We start from the raw sequence: 20701 nt of genomic DNA, 5'->3' as shown, positions 1-20701 counted from the left end.
TCCAATCGCTAGAAGTGTGTAATACACTAACCACTCCAATTAGGAACGAACTGCCGTTGAACTTGAATTGTCCAATTTCTCACAGCCATTGATTTCGGATCGAGCCCAAAACTTGGGCGACATCATAATATGGTGGGAGGAGTCATTTGGTGAGTTTGGAGTGAAATCCAATCTCTAGAAGTATGGAATACACCAACCACTCCAATTAGGAATGAACTGCCATTGAACTTGAATTGTCCAATGTGGAACACCTATTGATTTCGGATCGAGACCAAAACTTGGGCAACATCATAATATGGTGGGAGGAGTCATTTAGTGAGTTTTGAGTGAAATCCAATCGCTAGAAGTATGGAATTCACCAACCACTCCAATTAGGAACGAACTGCCGTTGAACTTGAATTGTCCAATTTCTCACACCTATTGATTTCGGATCGAGCCCCAAACTTGGGCAACATCATAATATGGTGGGAGGAGTCATTTGGTGAGTTTTGAGTGAAATCCAATCGCTAGAAGTATGGAATACACCAAGCACTCCAATTAGGAACGAACTGCCGTTGAACTTCAATTGTCCAATTTCTCACACCTATTAATTTCGGATCGAGCCCCAAACTTGGGCAACATCATAATATGGTGCGAGGAGTCATTTGGTGAGTTTTGAGTGAAATCCAATCGCTAGAAGTATGGAATACACCAACTACTCCAATTAGGAACGAACTTCCATTGAACTTGAATTATCCAATTTCTCACACCTATTGATTTCGGATCGAGCCCAAAACTTGGGCAACATCATAATATGGTGGGAGGAGTCATTTGGTGAGTTTTGAGTGAAATCCAATCGCTAGAAGTATGGAATACACCAACCACTCCAAGTAGGAACGAACTGCCGTTGAACTTGAATTGTCCAATTTCTCACACCCATTGATTTCGGATCGAGCCCCAAACTTGGGCAACATCATAATATGGTGGGAAGAGTCATTTGGTGAGTTTTGAGTGAAATCCAATCACTAGAAGTATGGAATACACCAACCACTCCAATTAGGAACGAAGTGCCGTTGAACTTGAATTGTCCAATTTCTCACACCTATTGATTTCGGATCAAGCCCAAAACTTGGGCAACATCATAATTTGGTGGGAGGAGTCATTTGGTGAGTTTTGAGTGAAATCCAATCGCTAGAAGTAAGGAATACACCAACCACTCCAATTAGGAACGAACTGCCGTTGAACTTGAATTGTCCAATTTCTCACACCTATTAATTTCGGATCGAGCCCCAAACTTGGGCAACATCATAAGATGGTGCGAGGAGTCATTCGGTGAGTTTTGAGTGAAATCCAATCACTAGAAGTATGGAATACACCAACCACTCCAATTAGGAACGAACTTCCATTGAACTTGAATTATCCAATTTGGAACACCTATTGATTTCGGATCGAGCCCAAAACTTGGGCAACTTCATAATATGGTGGGAGGAGTCATTTGGCGAGTTTTGAGTGAAGTCCAATCGCTAGAAGTGTGGATTACACCAACCACTCCAATTAGGAACGAACTGCCGTTGAACTTGAATTGTCCAATTTCTCACAGCCATTGATTTCGGATCGAGCCCAAAACTTGGGCGACATAATAATATGGTGGGAGGAGTCATTTGGTGAGTTTGGAGTGAAATCCAATCTCTAGAAGTATGGAATACACCAACCACTCCAATTAGGAATGAACTGCCACTGAACTTGAATTGTCCAATTTGGAACACCTATTGATTTCGGATCGAGACCAAAACTTGGGCAACATCATAATATGGTGGGAGGAGTCATTTAGTGTGTTTTGAGTGAAATCCAATCGCTAGAAGTATGGAATTCACCAACCACTCCAATTAGGAACGAACTGCCGTTGAACTTGAATTGTCCAATTTCTCACACCTATTGATTTCGGATCGAGCCCAAAAGTTGGGCAACATCATAATATGGTGGGAGGAGTCATTTGGTGAGTTTTGAGTGAAATCCAATCGCTAGAAGTATGGAATACACCAACCACACCAATTAGGAACGAACTGCCGTTGGAATTGAATTGTCCAATTTCAAAAACCTAATGATTTCGGATCGAGCCCAAAACTTGGGCAACATCGTAATATGGTGGGAGGAGTCATTTGGTGAGTTTTGAGTGAAATCCAATCGCTAGAAGTATGGAATACACCAACCACTCCAATTAGGAACGAACTGTCGTTGAACTTGGATTGTCCATTTTCTCACACCTATTCATTTCGGATCGAGCCCAAAACTTGGGCAACATCATAATATGGTGGGAGGAGTCATTTGGTGAGTTTTGAGTGAAATCCAATCGCTAGAAGTATGGAATACACCAACCTCTCCAATTAGGAACGAACTGCCGTTGAACCTGAATTGTCCAATTTCTCACACCTATTGATTTCGGATCGAGCCCAAAACTTGGGCAACATCATAATATGGTGGGAGGAGTCATTTGGTGAGTTTTGAGTGAAATCCAATCGCTAGAAATATGGAATACACCAACCACTCCAATTAGGAACGAACTGCCGTGGAACTTGAATTGTCCAATTTCTCACACCTATTGATTTCGGATCGAGCTCAAAACTTGGGCAACATCATAATATGGTGGGAGGAGTCGTTTGGTGAGTTTTGAGTGAAATCCAATCGCTAGAAGTATGGAATACACCAACCACTCCAATTAGGAACGGACTGTCGTTGAACTTGAATTGTCCAATTTCGAACACCTAATGATTTTGGATCGAGCCCAAAACTTTGGCAACATCATAATATCGTGGGAGGAGTCATTTGGGGAGTTTTGAGTGAAATCCAATCGCTAGAAGTACGGAATACACCAACCACTCCAATTAGGAACGAACTGCCGTTGAACTTGAATTGTCCAATTTCGAACACCTATTGATTTCGGACCGTGCCCAAAACTTGGGCAAAATCATAATATGGTGGGAGGAGTCATTTGGTGAGTTTTGAGTGAAATCCAATCGCTAGAAGTATGGAATACACCAACCACTCCAATTAGGAATGAACTGCCACTGAACTTGAATTGTCCAATTTGGAACACCTATTGATTTCGGATCGAGACCAAAACTTGGGCAACATCATAATATGGTGGGAGGAGTCATTTGGTGAGTTTTGAGTGAAATCCAATCGCTAGAAGTATGGAATACACCAACCACACCAATTAGGAACGAACTGCCGTTGGAATTGAATTGTCCAATTTCAAACACCTAATGATTTCGGATCGAGCCCAAAACTTGGGAAACATCGTAATATGGTGGGAGGAGTCATTTGGTGAGTTTTGAGTGAAATCCAATCGCTAGAAGTACGGAATACACCAACCACTCCAACTAGGAACGAACTGCCGTTGAACTTGAATTGTCCAATTTCGAACACCTATTGACTTCGGATCGTGCCCAAAACTTGGGCAACATCATAATATGGTGGGAGGAGTCATTTGGGGAGTTTTGAGTGAAATCCAATCGCTAGAAGTATGGAATACACCAACCACTCCAATTAGGAACGAACTGCCGTTGAACTTGAATTGTCCAATTTCTCACACCTATTGATTTCGAATCGAGCCCCAAACTTGGGCAACATCATAATATATTGGGAGGAGTCATTTGGTGAGTTTTGAGTGAAATCCAATCTTTAGAAGTATGGAATACACCAACCCCTCCAATTGGGAACGAACTGCCGTTGAACTTGAATTGTCCAATTTCTCACACCTATTGATTTCCGATCGAGCCCAAAACTTGGGCAACATAATAATATGGTGGGGGGAGTCATTTGGTGAGTTTTGAGTGAAATCCAGTCGCTAGAAGTATGGAATACGCCAACCACTCCAATTAGGAACGAACTGCCGTTGAACTTGAATTGTCCAATTTCTCACACCCATTGATTTCGGATCGAGCCCCAAACTTGGGCAACATCATAATATGGTGGGGGGAGTCATTCGGTGAGTTTTGAGTGAAATCCAATCGCTAGAAGTATGGATTACACCAACCACTTCAATTAGGAACGAACTGCCGTTGAACTTGAATTGTCCAATTTGGAACACCTATTGATTTCGGATCGAGCCCAAAACTTGAGTAACATCATAATTTTGTGGGAGGAGTCATTTGGTGAGTTTTGAGTGAAATCCAATCGCTAGAAGTATGGAATACACCAACCACTCCAATTAGGAACGAACTGCCGTTGAACTTGAATTGTCCAATTTGGAACACCTATTGATTTCGAATCGAGCCCCAAACTTGGGCAACATCATAATATATTGGGAGGAGTCATTTGGTGAGTTTTGAGTGAAGTCCAATCTTTAGAAGTATGGAATACACCAACCACTCCAATTGGGAACGAACTGCCGTTGAACTTGAATTGTCCAATTTCTCACACCTATTGATTTCGGATCGAGCCCCAAACTTGGTCAGCATCATAATATGGTGGGGGGAGTCATTTGGTGAGTTTTGAGTGAAATCCAATCGCTATAAGTTTGGAATACACCAACCACTCCAATTAGGAACGAACTGCCGTTGAACTTGAATTGTCCAGTTTCTCACACCTATTGATTTCGGATCGAGCCCAAAACTTGGGCAACATCGTAATATGGTGGGGGGAGTCATTTGGTGAGTTTTGAGTGAAATCCAATCGCTAGAAGTATGGAATACACCAACCACTTCAATTAGGAACGAACTGCCGTTGAACGTGAATTGTCCAATTTGGAACAACTATTGATTTCGGATCGAGCCCAAAACTTGGGCAACATCATAATATGGTGGGAGGAGTCATTTGGTGAGTTTTGCGTGAAATCCAATCGCTAGAAGTATTAAATACACCAACCACTCCAATTAGGAACGAACTGCCGTTGAACTTGAATTGTCCAATTTGGAACACCTATTGATTTCGGATCGAGCCCAAAACTTGGGCAACATCATAATATGGTGGGAGGAGTCAGTTGGTGAGTTTTGAGTGAAATCCAATCGCTAGAAGTTTGGAATACACCAACCACTCCAATTAGGAACGAACTGCCGTTGAACTTGAATTGTCCAATTTCTCACACCCATTGATTTCGGATCGAGCCCAAAACTTCGGCAACATCATAATATGGTGGGGGGAGTCATTTGGTTAGTTTTGAGTAAAATCCAATCGCTAGAAGTATGGATTACACCAACCACTCCAATTAGGAACGAACTGCCTTTGAACTTGAATTGTCCAATTTGGAACACCTATTGATTTCGGATCGAGCCCAAAACTTGAGTAACATCATAACATTGTGGGAGGAGTCATTTGGTGAGTTTTGAGTGAAATCCAATCACTAGAAGTATGGAATACACCAACCACTCCAATTAGGAACGAACTGCCGTTGAACTTGAATTGTCCAATTTCGAACACCTATTGATTTCGGATCGAGCCCAAAACTTGGGCAACACCATAACATGGTGGGAGGAGTCATTTGGTGAATTTTGAGTGAAATCCAATCGCTAGAAGTATGGAATACACCAACCACTCCAATTAGGAACGAACTGCCGTTGAACTTGAATTGTCCAATTTGGAACACCTATTGATTTCGAATCGAGCCCCAAACTTGGGCAAAATCATAATATATTGGGAGGAGTCATTTGGTGAGTTTTGAGTGAAATCCAATCTTTAGAAGTATGGAATACACCAACCACTCCAATTGGGAACGAACTGCCGTTGAACTTGAATTGTCCAATTTCTCACACCTATTCATTTCGGATCGAGCCCAAAACTTGGGCAACATCATAATATGGTGGGGGGAGTCATTTGGTGAGTTTTGAGTGAAATCCAATCGCTAGATGTATGGAATACGCCAACCACTCCAATGAGGAACGAACTGCCGTCGAACTTGAATTGTCCAATTTCTCACACCCATTGATTTCGGATCAAGCCCAAAACTTCGGCAACATCATAATATGGTGGGGGGAGTCATTTGGTTAGTTTTGAGTAAAATCCAATCGCTAGAAGTATGGATTACACCAACCACTCCAATTAGGAACGAACTGCCTCTGAACTTGAATTGTCCAATTTGGAACACCTATTGATTTCGGATCGAGCCCAAAACTTGAGTAACATCATAATATGGTGGGAGGAGTCATTTGGTGAGTTTTGAGTGAAATTCAATCGCTAGAAGTATGGAATACACCAACCACTCCAATTAGGAACGAACTGCCTTTGAACTTGAATTGTCCAATTTGGAACACCTATTGATTTCGGATCGAGCCCAAAACTTGAGTAACATCATAACATTGTGGGAGGAGTCATTTGGTGAGTTTTGAGTGAAATCCAATCACTAGAAGTATGGAATACACCAACCACTCCAATTAGGAACGAACTGCCGTTGAACTTGAATTGTCCAATTTCGAACACCTATTGATTTCGGATCGAGCCCAAAACTTGGGCAACACCATAACATGGTGGGAGGAGTCATTTGGTGAATTTTGAGTGAAATCCAATCGCTAGAAGTATGGAATACACCAACCACTCCAATTAGGAACGAACTGCCGTTGAACTTGAATTGTCCAATTTGGAACACCTATTGATTTCGAATCGAGCCCCAAACTTGGGCAAAATCATAATATATTGGGAGGAGTCATTTGGTGAGTTTTGAGTGAAATCCAATCTTTAGAAGTATGGAATACACCAACCACTCCAATTGGGAACGAACTGCCGTTGAACTTGAATTGTCCAATTTCTCACACCTATTCATTTCGGATCGAGCCCAAAACTTGGGCAACATCATAATATGGTGGGGGGAGTCATTTGGTGAGTTTTGAGTGAAATCCAATCGCTAGATGTATGGAATACGCCAACCACTCCAATGAGGAACGAACTGCCGTCGAACTTGAATTGTCCAATTTCTCACACCCATTGATTTCGGATCAAGCCCAAAACTTCGGCAACATCATAATATGGTGGGGGGAGTCATTTGGTTAGTTTTGAGTAAAATCCAATCGCTAGAAGTATGGATTACACCAACCACTCCAATTAGGAACGAACTGCCTCTGAACTTGAATTTTCCAATTTCGAACACCTATTGATTTCGGATCGAGCCCAAAACTTGAGTAACCTCATAATATGGTGGGAGGAGTCATTTGGTGAGTTTTGAGTGAAATTCAATCGCTAGAAGTATGGAATACACCAACCACTCCAATTAGGAACGAACTGCCGTTGAACTTGAATTGTCCAATTTCGAACACCTATTGATTTCGGATCGAGCCCAAAACTTGGGCAACATCATAATATGGTGGGAGGAGTCAGTTGGTGAGTTTTGAGTGAAATCCAATCGCTAGAAGTATGGAATACACTAACCACTCCAATTAGGAACGAATAGCCGTTGAACTTGAATTGTCCAATTTCGAACACCTATTGATTTCGGATCGAGCCCAAAACTTGGGCAACATGATAATATGGTGGGAGGAGTCATTTGGTTAGTTTTGAGTGAAATCCAATCGCTAGAAGTATGGAATACACCAACCACTCCAATTAGGAACGAACTGCCGTTGAACTTGAATTATCCAATTTGGAACACCTATTGATTTAGGATCGAGCCCAAAACTTGGGCAACACCATAACGTGGTGGGAGGAGTCATTTGGTGAGTTTTGAGTGAAATCCAATCGCTAGAAGTATGGAATACACCAACCACTCCAATTACGAACGAACTGCCTTTGAACTTGAATTGTCCAATTTGGAACACCTATTGATTTCGGATCGAGCCCAAAACTTGAGTAACATCATAATGTGGTGGGAGGAGTCATTTGATGAGTTTTGAGTGAAATCCAATCGCTAGAAGTATGGAATACACCAACCACTCCAATTAGGAACGAACTGCCTCTGAACTTGAATTGTCCAATTTGGAACACCTATTGATTTCGGATCGAGCCCAAAACTTGAGTAACATCATAATATGGTGGGAGGAGTCATTTGGTGAGTTTTGAGTGAAATCCAATCGCTAGAAGGATGGAATACACCAACCACTCCAATTAGGAACGAACTGCCGTTGAACTTGAATTGTCCAATTTGGAACACCTATTGATTTCGGATCGAGCCCAAAACTTGGGCAACATCATAATATGGTGGGAGGAGTCATTTGGTGAGTTTTGAGTGAAATCCAATCGCTAGAAGTATGGTATACACCAACCACTACAATTAGAAACTAAATGCCGTTGAACTTGAATTGTCTTTTTGGAAAACCTATTGATTTTGGATCGACCCCAAAACTTGGGCAACATCATAATATGGTGGGAGAAGTCATTTGGTGAGTTTTGAGTGAAATCCAATCGCTAGAAGTATGGAATACACCAACCACTCCAATTTGGAACGAACTGCTGTTGAACTTGAATTATCCAATTTCTCACACCTATTGATTTCGGATCGAGCCCAAAACTTGGGCAACATCATAATATGGTGGGAGGAGTCATTTGGTGAGCTTTTAGTGAAATCCATTCGCTAGAAGTATGGAATACACCAACTACTCCAATTAGTAACGAACTGCCGTTGAACTTGAATTGTCCAATTTGGAACACCTATTGATTTCGGATCGAGCGCAAAACTTGGGCAACATCATAATATGGTGAGAGGAGTCATTTGGTGAGTTTTGAGTGAAATCCAATCGCTAGAAGTATGGAATACACCAACCAGTCCATTTAGGAACGAACTGCCGTTGAACTTGAATTGTCCAATTTCTCACACCTATTGAGTTCGGATCGAGCCCAAAACTTGGGCAACCTCATAATATGGTGGGAGGAGTCATTTGGTGAGTTTTGAGTGAAATCGAATCGCTAGAAGTATGGAATACACCAACCACTCCAATTAGGAACGAACTGCCGTTGCACTTGAATTGTCCAATTTGGAAGAGCTATTGATTTCGGATCGAGCCCAAAACTTGGGCAACATCATAATATGTTGGGAGGAGTCATTTGGAGAGTTTTGAGTGAAATCCAATCGCTAGAAGTATGGAATACCCCAACGACTCCAATTAGGAACGAACTGTCGTTGAAATTGAATTGACCAATTTCTAACACCTATTGATTTCGGATCGAGCCCAAAACTTGGGCAACATCATAATTTGGTGTGGGGAGTCATTTGGTGAGTTTTGAGTAAAATCCAATCGCTAGAAGTGTGGAATACACCAACCACTCCAGTTAGGGACGAACTGCCGTTGAACTTGAATTGTCCAATTTGGAAAACCTATTGATTTCAGATCGAGCCCAAATCTTGGGCAACTTCGTAATATGGTGGGAGGAGTCATTTGGTGAGTTTTGAGTGAAATCCAATCGCTAGAAGTATGGAATACACCTACCACTCCAATTAGGAACGAACTGCCGTTGAACTTGAATTGTCCAATTTCTCACACCTGTTGAGTTCGGATCGAGCCCAAAACTTTGGCAACATCATAATATGGTGCGAGGAGTCATTTGGTGAGTTTTGAGTGAAATCCAATCGCTGGAAATATTGAATACACCAACCACTCCAATTAGGAACGAACTGCCGTTGAACTTGAATTGTCCAATTTCTCACAACTATTGATTTCGGACCGAGCCCCAAACTTGGGCAACACCATAATATGGTGGGAGGAGTCATTTGGTGAGGTTTGAGTGAAATCCAATCGCTAGAAGTACGGAATACACCAACCACTCCAATTGGGAACGAACTGCCGTTGAACTTGAATTGTCCAATTTCGAACACCTATTGATTTCGGATCGAGCCCAAAACCTGGGCAACATCATAATATGGTGAGAGGGGTCATTTGGTGAGTTTTGAGTGAAATCCAATCGCTAGAAGTATGGAATACACCAACCACTCCTACTAGGAACGAACTGCCGTTGAACTTGACTTGTCCAATTTCTCACACCTATTGATTTAGGATCGAGCCCAAAACTTGGGCAACATCATAATATGGTGGGAGGAGTCATTTGGTGAGTTTTGAGTGAAATCCAATCGCTAGAAGTATGGAAAACTCCAACCACTCCAATTTGAAACGAACTGCCGTTGAACTTGAATTGTCCAATTTCGAACACTTATTGATTTCGGATCGAGCCCAAAACTTGGACAACATCATAATATGGTGGGAGGAGTCGTTTGGCGTGTTTTGAGTGCAATCCAATCGCTAGAAGTATGGAATACACCAACCACTCCAATTAGGAACAAACTGCTGTTGAACTTGAATTGTCCAATTTCTCACACCTATTGATTTCGGATCGAGCCCCAAACTTGGGCAACATCATAATATGGTGGGAGGAGTCATTTGGTGAGTTTTGAGTGAAATCCAATCGGTAGAAGTATGGAATACACCAAGCACTCCAATTAGGAACGAACTGCCGTTGAACTTGACTTGTCCAATTTCTCACACCTATTGATTTCGGATCGAGCCCAAAACTTGGGCAACATCATAATATGGTGGGGGGGAGTCATTTGGTGAGTTTTGAGTGAAATCCAATCGCTAGAAGTATGGAATACACCAACCACTCCCATTAGGAACGAACTGTTGTTGAACTTGAATTGTCCAATTTCTCACACCTATTGATTTCGGATCGAGCCCAAAACCGGGGCAACAACATAATATGGTGCGAGGTGTCATTTGGTGAGTTTTGAGTGAAATGCAATCGCTAGAAGTATGGAATACACCAACCACTCCAATTAGGAACGAACTGCCGATGATTTTTGAATTGTCCAATTTCTCACACCTATTGATTTCGGATCGAGCCCCAAACTTGGGCAACATCCCCCAAACTTGGGCAACATCATAATATGGTGGGAGGAGTCATTTGGTGAGTTTTGAGTGAAATCCAATCGCTCGAAGTGTGGAATACACCAACCACTCGAATTAGGAACGAAGTGCCGTTGAACTTGAATTGTCCAATTTGGAACACCTATTGATTTCGGATCGAGCCCAAAACTTGGGCAACATGATAATATGGTGGGAGGAGTCATTTGGTTAGTTTTGAGTGAAATCCAAGCGCTAGAAGTATGGAATACACCAACCACTCCAATTAGGAACGAACTGCCGTTGAACTTGAATTATCCAATTTGGAACACCTATTGATTTCGGATCGAGCCCAAAACTTGGGCAACACCATAACGTGGTGGGAGGAGTCATTTGGTGAGTTTTGAGTGAAATCCAATCGCTAGAAGTATGGAATACACCAACCACTCCAATTACGAACGAACTGCCTTTGAACTTGAATTGTCCAATTTGGAACACCTATTGATTTCGGATCGAGCCCAAACCTTGGGCAACATCATAGTATGGTGGGAGGAGTCAATTGGTGAGTTTTGAGTGAAATCCAATCGCTAGAAGTATGGAATACACCAACCACTCCAATTAGGAACGAACTGCCGTTGAACTTGACTTGTCCAATTTGGAACACCTATTGATTTCGGATCGAGCCCAAAACTTTGGCAACATGATAATATGGTGGGAGGAGTCATTTCGTTAGTTTTGAGTGAAATCCAATCGGTAGAAGTATGTAATACAGCAACCACTCCAATTAGGAACGAACTGCCGTTGAACTTGAATTGTCCAATTTCTCACACCTATTGATTTCGGATCGAGCCCAAAACTTGGGGAACATCATAATATGGTGGGAGGAGTCATTTGGTGAGTTTTGAGTGAAATCCAATCGCTAGAAGTATTGAATACACCAACCACTTCAATTAGGAACAAACTGCCGTTGAACTTGAATTGTCCAATTTGGAACACCTATTTATTTCAGATCGAGCCCAAAACTTGGGCAACATCATAATATGGTTGGAGGAGTCATTTGGTGAGTTTTGAGTGAAATCCAATCGCTAGAAGTATGGAATACACCAACCACTCCAATTAGGAACGAACTGCCGTTGGAATTGAATTGTCCAATTTCGAACACCTATTGATTTCGGATCGAGCCCAAAACTTGGGCGACACCATAATATCGTGGGAGGAGTCATTTGGTGAGTTTTGAGTGAAATCCAATCCCTAGAAGTACGGAATACACCAACCACTCCAATTAGGAACGAACTGCCGTTGAACTTGAATTGTCCAATTTTGAACACCTATTGATTTCGGATCGTGCCCAAAACTTGGGCAACATCATAATATGGTGGGAGGAGTCATTTGGTGAGTTTTGAGTGAAATCTAATCGCTAGAAGCATGGAATACACCAACCACTCCAATTAGGAACGAACTGCCGTTGAACTTGAATTGTCCAATTTCTCACACCTATTGATTTCGGATCGAGCCCCAAACTTGGGCAACATCATAATATATTGGGAGGAGTCATTTGGTGAGTTTTGAGTGAAATCCAATCTTTAGAAGTATGGAATACACCAACCACTCCAATTAGGAACGAACTGCCGTTGAACATCAATTGTCCAATTTCTCACACCTATTGATTTCGGATCGAGCCCAAAACTTGGGCAACATCATAATATATTGGGAGGAGTCATTTGGTGAGTTTTGAGTGAAATCCAATCGCTAGAAGTATGGAATACGCCAACCACTCCAATTAGGAACGAACTGCCGTTGAACTTGAACTGTCCAATTTCTCACAACTATTGATTTCGGATCGAGCCCAAAACTTGGGCAACATCATAATATGGTGGGAGGAGTCATTTGGTGAGTTTTGAGTGAAATCCAATCTTTAGAAGTATGGAATACACCAACCACTCCAATTAGGAACGAACTGCCGTTGGAATTGAATTGTCCAAATTCGAACACCTAATGATTTCGGATCGAGCCCAAGACTTGGGCAACATCATAATATCATGGGAGGAGTCATTTGGTGAGTTTTGAGTGAAATCCAATCGCTAGAAGTACGGAATACACCAACCACTCCAATTAGGAACGAACTGCCGTTGAACTTGAATTGTCCAATTTCGAACACCTATTGATTTCGGATCGAGCCCAAAACTTGGGCAACATCATAATATGGTGGGAGGTGTCATTTGGTGAGTTTTGAGTGAAATCCAATCGCTAGAAGTATGGAATACACCAACCACTCCAATTAGGAACGAACTGCCGTTGAACTTGAATTGTCCAATTTCTCACACCTATTGATTTCGGACCGAGCCCCAAACTTGGGCAACATCATAATATGGTGGGAGGAGTCAGTTGGTGAGTTTTGAGTGAAATCCAATCGCTAGAAGTATGGAATACACCAACCACTCCAATTAGGAACGAACTGTCGTTGAACTTGGATTGTCCAATTTCTCACACCTTTTGATTTCGGATCGAGCCCAAAACTTGGGCAACATCATAATATGGTGGGAGGAGTCATTTGGTGAGTTTTGAGTGAAATCCAATCGCTAGAAGTATGGAATACACCAACCACACCAATAAGGAACGAACTGCCGTTGGAATTGAATTGTCCAATTTCAAACACCTAATGATTTCGGATCGAGCCCAAAACTTGGGCAACATCATAATATCGTGGGAGGAGTCATTTGGTGAGTTTTGAGTGAAATCCAATCGCTAGAAGTACGGAATACGCCAACCACTCCAATTAGGAACGAACTGTCGTTGAACTTGAATTGTCCAATTTCGAACACCTATTGATTTCGGATCATGCCCAAAACTTGGGCAACATCGTAATATGGTGGGAGGAGTCATTTGGTGAGTTTTGAGTGAAATCCAATCGCTAGAAGTATGGAATACGCCAACCACTCCAATTAGGAACGAACTGCCGTTGAACTTGAACTGTCCAATTTCTCACAACTATTGATTTCGGATCGAGCCCAAAACTTGGGCAACATCATAATATGGTGGGAGGAGTCATTTGGTGAGTTTTGAGTGAAATCCAATCTTTAGAAGTATGGAATACACCAACCACTCCAATTAGGAACGAACTGCCGTTGGAATTGAATTGTCCAAATTCGAACACCTAATGATTTCGGATCGAGCCCAAGACTTGGGCAACATCATAATATCATGGGAGGAGTCATTTGGTGAGTTTTGAGTGAAATCCAATCGCTAGAAGTACGGAATACACCAACCACTCCAATTAGGAACGAACTGCCGTTGAACTTGAATTGTCCAATTTCGAACACCTATTGATTTCGGATCGAGCCCAAAACTTGGGCAACATCATAATATGGTGGGAGGTGTCATTTGGTGAGTTTTGAGTGAAATCCAATCGCTAGAAGTATGGAATACACCAACCACTCCAATTAGGAACGAACTGCCGTTGAACTTGAATTGTCCAATTTCTCACACCTATTGATTTCGGACCGAGCCCCAAACTTGGGCAACATCATAATATGGTGGGAGGAGTCAGTTGGTGAGTTTTGAGTGAAATCCAATCGCTAGAAGTATGGAATACACCAACCACTCCAATTAGGAACGAACTGTCGTTGAACTTGGATTGTCCAATTTCTCACACCTTTTGATTTCGGATCGAGCCCAAAACTTGGGCAACATCATAATATGGTGGGAGGAGTCATTTGGTGAGTTTTGAGTGAAATCCAATCGCTAGAAGTATGGAATACACCAACCACACCAATAAGGAACGAACTGCCGTTGGAATTGAATTGTCCAATTTCAAACACCTAATGATTTCGGATCGAGCCCAAAACTTGGGCAACATCATAATATCGTGGGAGGAGTCATTTGGTGAGTTTTGAGTGAAATCCAATCGCTAGAAGTACGGAATACGCCAACCACTCCAATTAGGAACGAACTGTCGTTGAACTTGAATTGTCCAATTTCGAACACCTATTGATTTCGGATCGTGCCCAAAACTTGGGCAACATCGTAATATGGTGGGAGGAGTCATTTGGTGAGTTTTGAGTGAAATCCAATCGCTAGAAGTATGGAATACACCAACCACTCCAATTAGGAACGATCTGCCGTTGAACTTGAATTGTCCAATTTCTCACACCTATTGATTTCGAATCGAGCCCCACACTTGGGCAACATCATAATATATTGGGTGGAGTCATTTGGTGAGTTTTGAGTGAAATCCAATCTTTAGAAGTATGGAATACACCAACCACTCCAATTGGGAACGAACTGCCGTTGAACTTGAATTGTCCAATTTCTCACACCTATTGACTTCGGATCGAGCCCAAAACTTGGTCAACATCATAATATGGTGGGGGCAGTCATTTGGTGAGTTTTGAGTGAAATCCAATCGCTAGAAGTATGGAATACAACAACCACTCCAATTAGGAACGAACTGCCGCTGAACGTGAATTGTCCAATTTGGAACACCTATTGATTTCGGATCGAGCCCAAAACTTGGGCAACATCATAATATGGTGGGAGGAGTCATTTGGTGAGTTTTAAGTCAAACCCAATCGCTAGAAGTATGAAATACACCAACCACTCCAATTAGGAACGAACTGCAGTTGATCTTGAATTGTCCAATTTGGAACACCTATTGATTTCGGATCGAGCCCAAACCTTGGGCAACATCATAATATGGTGGGAGGAGTCAGTTGGTGAGTTTTGAGTGAAATCCAATCGCTAGAAGTTTGGAATACAAAAACCACTCCAATTAGGAACGAACTGCCGTTGAACTTGAATTGTCCAATTTGGAACACCTATCGATTTCGGATCGAGCCCAAAACTTGGGAAACATCATAATATGGTGGGAGGAGTCCTTTGGTGAGTTTTGAGGGAAATCCAATCACTAGAAGTATGGAATACACCAACCACTCCAATTAGGAACGAACTGCCGTTGAACTTGAATTGTCCAATTTGGAACACCTATTGATTTCGGATCGAGCCAAAAACTTGGGCGACATCATAATATGGTAGGAGGAGTCATTTGGTGAGTTTTGAGTGAAATCCAATCGCTAGAAGTATGGAATACACCAACCATTCCAATTAGGAACGAACTGCCGTTGAACTTGAATTGTCCAATTTCTCACACCTATTGATTTCGAATCGAGCCCAAAACTTGGGCAACATCATAATATGGTGGGAGGATTCTTTTGGTTAGTTTTGAGTGAAATCCAATCGCTAGAAGTATGGAATACACCAACCACTCCAATTAGGAACGAACTGCCGTTGAACTTGAATTGTCCAATTTCTCACACCTATTGATTTCGGATCGAGCCCAAAACTTGGGCAACATCATAATATGGTGGGAGGAGTCATTTGGTTAGTTTTGAGTGAAATCCAATCGCTAGAAGTGTGGAATACACCAACCACTCCAATTAGGAACGAACTGCCGTTGAACTTGAATTGTCCAATTTGGAACACCTATTGATTTCGGATCGAGCCCAAAACTTGGGCAACACCATAACGTGGTGGGAGGAGTCATTTGGTGTGTTTTGAGTGAAATCCAATCGCCAGAAGTATGGAATACACCAACCACTCCAATTACGAACGAACTGCCTTTGAACTTGAATTGTCCAATTTGGAACACCTATTGATTTCGGATCGAGCCCAAAACTAGAGTAACATCATAATGTGGTGGGAGGAGTCATTTGGTGAGTTTTGAGTGACATCCAATCGCTAGAAGTATGGAATACCCCAACCACTCCAATTACGAACGAACTGCCGTTGAACTTGAATTGTCCAATTTGGAACACCTATTGATTTCGGATCTAGCCCAAAACTTGGGCAACATCATAATATTGTGGGAGGAGTCATTTGGTGAGTTTTGAGTGAAATCCAATCGCTAGAAGTATGGAATACACCAACCAGTCCAATTAGGAACGAACTGCCGTTGAACTTGAATTTTCCAATTTCTCACACCTATTGATTTCGGATCGAGCCCAAAACTTTGGCAACATGATAATATGGTGGGAGGAGTCATTTGGTTAGTTTTGAGTGAAATCCAATCGGTAGAAGTATGTAATACAGCAACCACTCCAATTAGGAACGAACTGTCGTTGAACTTGAATTGTCCAATTTCTCACACCTATTGATTTCGGATCGAGCCCAAAACTTGGGGAACATCATAATATGGTGGGAGGAGTCATTTGGTGAGTTTTGAGTGAAATCCAATCGCTAGAAGTATTGAATACACTAACCACTTCAATTAGGAACAAACTGCCGTTGAACTTGAATTGTCCAATTTGGAACACCTATTTATTTCAGATCGAGCCCAAAACTTGGGCAACATCATAATATGGTTGGAGGAGTCATTTGGTGAGTTTTGAGTGAAATCCAATCGCTAGAAGTATGGAATACACCAACCACTACAATTATGAACTAAATGCCGTTGAACTTGAATTGTCCAATTTGGAAAACCTATTTATTTCGGATCGAGCCCAAAACTTGGGCAACATCATAATATGGAGGGAGAAGTCATTTCGTGAGTTTTGAGTGAAATCCAATCGCTAGAAGTGTGGAATACACCAACCACTCCAATTAGGAACGAACTGCTGTTGAACTTGAATTATCCAATTTCTCACACCTATTGATTTCGGATCGAGCCCAAAACTTGGGCAACATCATAATATGGTGGGAGGAGTCATTTGTTGAGTTTTGAGTGAAATCCATTCGCTAGAAGTATGGAATACACCAACCACTCCAATTAGGAACGAACTGCCGTTGAACTTGAATTGTCCAATTTTTCACACCTATTGATTTCGGATCACGCCCGAAACTTGGGCAACATCATAATATGGTGGGAGGAGTCATTCGGTGAGTTTTGAGTGAAATCCAATAACTCGAAGTATGGAATACACCAACCACTCCAATTAGGAACGAACTGCCGTTGAACTTGAATAGTCCAATTTGGAACACCTATTGTTTTTGGATCGAGCCCAAAACGTGGGCAACATCATAATATGGTGGCAGGAGTCATTTGGTGAGTTTTGAGTGAAATCCAATCGCAAGAAGTATGGAATACACCAACCACTCCAATTAGGAACGAACTGCCGTTGAACTTGAATTGTCCAATTTGGAACACCTATTGATTTCGGATCAAGCCCAAAACTTGGGCAACAACATAATATGGTGGGAGAAGTCATTTGGTGAGTTTTGAGTGAAATCCAATCGCTAGAAGTATGGAATACACCAACCAGTCCAATTAGAAACGCACTGCCGTAAACTTGGATTGTCCAATTTGGAACACCTATTGATTTCGGATCGAGACCAAAACTTGGGGAACAACATAATACGGTGGGAGGAGTCATTTAGTGAGTTTTGAGTGAAATCAAATCGCTAGAAGTATGGAATACACCAACCACTCCAATTAGGAACGAACTGCCGTTGAACTTGAATTGTCCAATTTCTCACACCTATTGATTTCGGATCGAGTCCAAAACTTGGGCAACATCATAGTATGGTGGGAGGAGTCATTTGGTGAGTTTTGAGTGAAATCCAATCGCTAGAAGTATGGAATACACCAACCACTCCAATTAGGAACGAACTGCCGTTGAACTTGAGTTGTCCAATTTGGAACACCTATTGATTTCGGATCGAGCCCAAAACTTGGGCAACATCATAATATGGTGGAAGGAGTCATTTGGTGAGTTTTGAGTGAAATCCAATCGCTAGAAATATGGAATACACCAACCACTCCAATTAGGAACGAGCTGCCGTTGAACTTGAATTGTCCAATTTCTCAGACCTATTGATTTCGGATCGAGCCCAAAACTTGGGCAACATCATAATATGGTGGGAGGAGTCATTTGGGGAGTTTTGAGTGAAATCCAATCGCTAGAAGTATGGAATACACCAACCACGGCAATTAGGAACGAACTGCCGTTGAACTTAAATTGTCCAATTTATCACACCTATTGAGTTCGGATCGAGCCCAAAACTCGGGCAACATCATAATATGGTGGGAGGAGTCATTTGGTGAGTTTTGAGTGAAATCCAATCGCTAGAAGTATGGAATACACCAACCACTCCAATTATGAACGAACTGCCGTTGAACCTGAATTGTCCAATTTGGAACACCTATTGTTTTTGGATCGAGCCCAAAACGTGGGCAACATCATAATATGGTGGCAGGAGTCATTTGGTGAGTTTTGAGTGAAATCCAATCGCAAGAAGTATGGAATACACCAACCACTCCAATTAGGAACGAACTGCCGTTGAACTTGAATTGTCCAATTTGGAACACCTATTGATTTCGGATCAAGCCCAAAAATTGGGCAACAACATAATATGGTGGGAGAAGTCATTTGGTGAGTTTTGAGTGAAATCCAATCGCTAGAAGTATGGAATACACCAACCACTCCAATTAGAAACGCACTGCCGTAAACTTGGATTGTCCAATTTGGAACACCTATTGATTTCGGATCGAGACCAAAACTTGGGGAACAACATAATACGGTGGGAGGAGTCATTTAGTGAGTTTTGAGTGAAATCAAATCGCTAGAAGTATGGAATACACCAACCACTCCAATTAGGAACGAACTGCCGTTGAACTTGAATTGTCCAATTTCTCACACCTATTGATTTCGGATCGAGTCCAAAACTTGGGCAACATCATAGTATGGTGGGAGGAGTCATTTGGTGAGTTTTGAGTAAAATCCAATCGCTAGAAGTATGGAATACACCAACCACTCCAATTAGGAACGAACTGCCGTTGAACTTGAGTTGTCCAATTTGGAACACCTATTGATTTCGGATCGAGCCCAAAACTTGGGCAACATCATAATATGGTGGAAGGAGTCATTTGGTGAGTTTTGAGTGAAATCCAATCCCTAGAAATATGGAATACACCAACCACTCCAATTAGGAACGAACTGCCGTTGAACTTGAGTTGTCCAATTTGGAACACCTATTGATTTCGGATCGAGCCCAAAACTTGGGCAACATCATAATATGGTGGGAGGAGTCATTTGGTGAGTTTTGAGTGAAACCCAATCGCTAGAAATATGGAATACACCAACCACTCCAATTAGGAACGAACTGCCGTTGAACTTGAATTGTCCAATTTGGAACACCTACTGATTTCGGATCGAGACCAAAAGTTGGGCAACAACATAATATGGTGGGAGGAGTCATTTAGTGAGTTTTGAGTGAAATCCAATCGCTAGAAGTATGGAATACACCAACCACTCCAATTAGGAACGAACTGCCGTTGAACTTGAATTGTCCAATTTGGAACACCTATTGATTTCGGATCGAGCCCAAAACTTGAGCAACATTATAATATGGTGGGAGGAGTCATTTGGTGAGTTTTGAGTGAAATCCAATCGCTAGGAGTATGGAATGCACCAAACACTCCAATTAAGAACGAACTGCCGTTGAACATCAATTGTCCAATTTCTCACACCTATTGATTTCGGATCGAGCCCAAAACTTGGGCAACGTCATAATATGGTGGGAGGAGTCATTTGGTGAGTTTTGAGTGAAATCCAATCGCTAGAAGTATGGAATACACCAACCACTCCAATTAGGAACGAACTGCCGTTGAACTTGAATTGTCCAATTTCTCAGACCTATTGATTTCGGATCGAGCCCAAAACTTGGGCAACATCATAATATGGTGGGAGGAGTCATTTGGTGAGTTTTGAGTGAAATCCAATCGCTAGAAGTATGGAATACACCAACCACTCCAATTAGGAACGAACTGCTGTTGAACTTGAATTGTCCAATTTGGAACACCTATTGATTTCGGATCGACCCCAAAACTTGGGCAACATCATAATATGGTGGGAGGAGTCATTTGGTGAGTTTTGAGTGAAATCCAATCGCTAGAAGTATGGAATACAACAACCACTCCAATTAGGAACGAACTGCCATTGAACTTGAATTGTCCAATTTCTCACACCTATTGATTTCGG

The sequence above is a fragment of the Prunus avium genome, chromosome 4 (genome assembly GCF_965620075.1).
Source record: "Prunus avium chromosome 4, drPruAviu1.hap1.1, whole genome shotgun sequence".
Lineage (NCBI taxonomy): Eukaryota > Viridiplantae > Streptophyta > Magnoliopsida > Rosales > Rosaceae > Prunus > Prunus avium.
This window is presented reverse-complemented; position numbering follows the sequence as displayed.